Below are 4,926 nucleotides of genomic sequence, written 5' to 3' on the forward strand. Positions count from 1 at the left end.
GTCTTCGTTGCTGTACAGGCTTTCCTCTAGTTGCAGGGAGCCGCAGCCTCTCTGTAGTTGCAGTGCACGGGCTTACTGCAGTGACTTCTCTTGTTGCAGAGGACGGGCTCGAGGTTGCTCAGACTTCAGTAGCTGTGGCACAGGAGCTTAGTTGCTCTGCAATGTGTGGAGTTTCCTGGACCAGATCCCTGCATCTCCTGCATTGACAGGCAGACTCTTTTTCATGAGCCACTTGGGAAGCCCCCCCTTTTTTTTCTTCCTTATGCACATATGAGTGCATACACCAATAGGCTCCCAAGAAGTGGGTTCAACCAACACCTCCCTCCTCACCGCCACTACCCCCCTCAACTTCTGGGAGAGGGCTCCTGGCTTTGGTCTTTATTTGGTATTTGAGTTTTTGTGCAAAATGTTTTAAGAGAGAAAGGAAGAAAAGAAGAGAAGAACAGATGTTTCTATATCACTTAATATGACCCAGGCACCATGCTGGACACTTGGTATATACATAATCCTGTTTGGCTTGGAGTCAGCTGATACTCATGTAGGTTTTAATTGTGCCACACAATGACTAATTAGATTCATTCATTTAATCATCTATTTCTCTATTCAACAAACCTTTATTAGATACCAGCTGTGTTCCAGATATGAACTAGGTTCTAGGAATATGAAACTAAAATATATTCCTTGATCTCAGAAAGCAGTGTGGAGAGGAGGCCAGAGTTGGAGATTGAGACAGGACTGGAGGGTGGTCCAGGCAGGTGGGTCAGCATGAGGCATTGCCTAGAGGTTAAGAGAGATGTGGTGGGATGCTTTAGTTGTTATTGTTGTTCAGTTGCTAAATCGTGTCCGATTCTTTGAGACCCCATGAACCGCAGCATGCCAGGCTTCCCTGTCCTTCACCATCTCCCAGAGTTTGTTCAAATTCATGTCCATTAAGTTGGTGTTACTATCTATCATATTATATTCTCTGCTGTCCTCTTCTTCTTTTGCCCTCAATCTTTTCCAGCATCAAAAATTTTTCCAATGAGTCGGCTCTTCACAACAGGGGTCCAAAGTATTGGAGCTTCAGCTTCAGCATCAGTCCTTCCAATGAATATTCAGGGTTGATTTCCTTTAGATTTGACTGGTTTGATCTGCTTGCAGTCCAAGGGAACCTCAAGAGTCTTCTCCAGCATCACAATTCGAAAGCATCACTTCTTTGGTGCTCAGCCTTCTTTACGGTCCAAATCTCACATCTGTACATGACTACTGGAAAAATCATAGCTTTGACTAGACAGACCTTTGTCAGCAAACTGATATCTCTGCTTTTAAATACACTGTCTAGGTTTGTCATAGCTATTCTTTCAAGGAGCAAGCGTCTTTTAATTTCGTGGCTGTATTCACTGTCTGCAATGATTTTGGAGCAACGTTATGTATATAAATTTAAATCACTATATAATAGGCATAATTATTATATTCAACTCATTTATATTTGTCAATTATGCCTCAATTAAAGCTGAAAAAACACCTCATTTAGAGACAAAAATTTTGTCATTTTCCAGATAACAAAACTGAAGTCTACCAGGCAGAGATGGTACCAGCCAAAGTGTCCCAGGCCTGACTGCTGCACACTCACTACTGCACCAGCCTGCCCCTCCCTGCCATACCAGTTCAGAGGAAGTGTTTCCCAGGGCCATAAAATCCCTCCTCTCCATCATCAAAACTTCCTCTTGGCCATCAAGTAAAGTAGATGACGAAGCTGACTGTCCCAGTTTGGAGTCTTAGAGAATGACTCACTAAGAAGTTAAATATGTACCCTCATTGAGCAAAGGCAGCTGGTAAAGCTGGGGTCAGATGGTCAGGCTCATGAACTGACTGTTCTGCCCACTGGCCCATACCTGAGGTCCAGGAACAGCCTCAGGAATGGCTCTGCCTGGGGGAAGCTAGGCCCTGGGGCTGACTCAGTCAGCAGTGTAAACCCAGAGAAGAATGCAGACGCTTCATTCTTGGGAACTTCTGGTATGGAAAGTAAAATCATTTGGAGAACTGGCATCTTTTGCATCTTCCTATTATGGCTACAGGGAACTTTGGTTTTTTCACATTTGCATATCACTTTAAAGTTTAGATTTGCTTTTGCTTTCATCTTCTCGTGTAATGCTCGTGGGTGGCATTTCTGTCCATTTTACAAATGAGACATTTAATAACTTACACAAGATGACACACCCAGCAGGTCTTTAGTTTCCAAATCTGCCGAACTCCAACAAATATTTATGTGAAATAAGTGTGATATCTGTCCATTGTTTTCTCCAAACAATGGTGATTATATGTATACTATATGTGTGTATGTGTGTGGGCTTAGTGACTAATCAACAACAGTAAAGAAAGCATATACCATAATATGCATCGTGTGATTCATCTCGGGGGAGAAAAAGAGAATGCCTGTGTACTGGATACAAAACGGCTGGGGAGATGCTAGCAGGTCTGACATATCTAGGTGGGGCAGTTAGCAGAATTTGCTTCTGTCCTCTTTGAGGGTTTTTTTTTTTTTTTTTGGTTTGTATCTTTCAGATCTTTTTTATAATAAAATATTACTTTGGTAATCAGAAAGAAATTAACGTTATAAACAAAGGTTTAAAATCATCCAAGAAAGGTCAGACAGGTACATTTCAAGAGTATGCTGCTGCTGCTGCTAAGTCACTTCAGTCGTGTCCGACTCTGTGTGACCCCATAGACGGCAGCTCACCAGGCTCCCCCGTCCCTGGGATTCTCCAGGCAAGAACACTGGAGTGGGTTTTCAAGTGTATAGAGACAGGAAATTCCCTGGTGGCCCAGTGGTTAAGACTCCCAATGCAGGGGGCACTGGTTTGATTCCTGGCCAGGGAACTAAGATCCCCAAAGGCTGCACAGTGTGGCCAAATAAGTAAAGAGATGTTATTTTAATAAAATAAAAAAGAGTATAGAGACAATTAATATTAAAACTCATTTTTCTAAAGGGGAGGGAATAAGAGGACTGTATCTATAGAAGCAGATGTGACCATACCTATAGAAGTAGAAGGGCGTCCATGGTGGCTCAGACAGTAAAGAATCCACCTACAATGCGGGAGACCTGGGTTCTGTCCCTGGGATGGGAAGATCCCCTGGAGAAGGAAATGGCAACCCACTCCAATATTCTTGCCTGGGTAATCCCTATGAATAGAGGAGCCTGGAGGGCTACAGTTCATGGGGTTGAAAAGTGTCGGACATGACTGAGTGACTAAACACAGCATAGAAGTAGATATTTGACCAGATCTGTGCTACAGGACGGCGAGAGCAGATGGCTAAATGGATACCTCAGAGCCAGTGCACGGTCCACAAAGCAAACATTTAGGGTGAACAAAGGAGTGGGAGCCTCCCTTTACTGGAGAAAGTCAGCTCTCTTTACACTTCCTATTGCTGCTAACAGCTAAAGGATTCGGTTCAGTTCAGTTGCTCAGTCGTGTCCGACTCTGCAAACCCATGAATCGCAGCACGCCAGGCCTCCCTGTCCATCACCAACTCCCGGAGTTCACTCAGACTCACATCCACCAAGTCGGTAATGCCATCCAGCCATCTCATCCTCTGTTGTCCCCTTTTCCTCCTGCCCCCAATCCTTCCCAGCATCAGAGTCTTTTCCAATGAGTCAACTCTTCGCATGGTGGCCAAAAGTACTGGAGTTTCAGCTTTAGCATCATTCCTTCCAAAGAACACCCAGGGCTGATCTCCTTTAGAATGGACTAGTTGGATCTCCTGCAGTCCAAGGGACTCTCAAGAGTCTTCTCCAACACCACAGTTCAAAGGCATCAATTCTTTGGCGCTCAGCCTTCTTCACAGTCCAACTCTCACATCCATACGTGACTACTGGAAAAACCATAGCCTTGACTAGATGGACCTTTGTTGGCAAAGTAATGTCTCTGCTGTTCAATATGCTATCTCGGTTGGTCATAACTTTCCTTCCAAGGAGTAAGAGTCTTAATTTCATGGCTGCAGTTCACCATCTGCAGTGATTTTGGAGCCCAAAAAAATAAAGTCTGACACTGTTTCCACTGTTTCCCCATCTATTTCCCGTGAAGTGATGGGACCAGATGCTATGATCTTCGTTTTCTGAATGTTGAGCTTTAAGCCAACTTTTTCACTCCCCTCTTTCACTTTCAGCAAGAGGCTTTTTAGTTCCTCTTCACTTTCTGCCATAAGGGTGGTGTCATCTGCATATCTGAGGTTATTGACATTTCTCCTGGCAATCTTGATTCCAGCTTGTGTTTCTTCCAGCCCAGCGTTTCTCATGATGTACTCTGCATAGAAGTTAAATAAGCAGGGTGACAATATACAGCCTTGACGTACTCCTTTCCTATTTGGAACCAGTCTGTTGTTCCATGTCCAGTTCTAACTGTTGCTTCCTGACCTGCATATAGGCTTCTCAAGAGGCAGGTCAGGTGGTCTGGTATTCCCATCTCTTTCAGAATTTTCCACAGTTTATTGTGATCCACACAGTCAAAGGCTTTGCATAGTCAATAAAGCAGAAATAGATATTTTTCTGGAACTCTCTTGCTTTTTTGATGATCAAATATTAAATTATGCACCTGTGTGTTCACTTCTCTGGAGGCATGGAATATTCCTTTGGAACTGATGTTTTCTGAAGGAGGCTGATTCTTTACAATGAAATCTCTCGTGGCAACTCCATTTCTTGTTTGTAGCTTGATGCTGTAGCTGTTACTCAAACCTGGAAAGAGCAGGAAAAGGGGATAAAAATAAGTAAATGGATAGTTGGATGGACCACCTTCATTTATAGAGCATCTCCTATTTTCCTGCCAGATCCTGATTTATGGGCTCTATAATTTCTGAATTTTGACATTGTAACATTATCTCTAATCTCAACAGGGAAGAATTACTATTCCATTTTGTCTGTCTATCTGTATGCTCAGTCATGTCCGACTC

At 43.4% G+C, this 4,926-nt stretch overlaps 1 long non-coding RNA gene across 1 annotated transcript in view; it reads left to right on the forward strand.

The window, feature by feature from the left end:
* LOC120869777 overlaps nucleotides 1–1,790 on the forward strand; it is a 26,693-nt gene extending 24,903 nt beyond the window's left edge. Inside the window, exon 3 of the long non-coding RNA XR_005722632.1 lies at nucleotides 1,539–1,790. This is a non-coding gene — a long non-coding RNA (uncharacterized LOC120869777). The remainder of the gene's footprint in view (nucleotides 1–1,538) is intronic.
* The last annotated feature ends 3,136 nt before the right edge of the window (nucleotides 1,791–4,926 follow it).

Source organism: Oryx dammah, unplaced genomic scaffold (genome assembly GCF_014754425.2).
Source record: "Oryx dammah isolate SB20612 unplaced genomic scaffold, SCBI_Odam_1.1 HiC_scaffold_2, whole genome shotgun sequence".
Taxonomy (NCBI): domain Eukaryota; kingdom Metazoa; phylum Chordata; class Mammalia; order Artiodactyla; family Bovidae; genus Oryx; species Oryx dammah.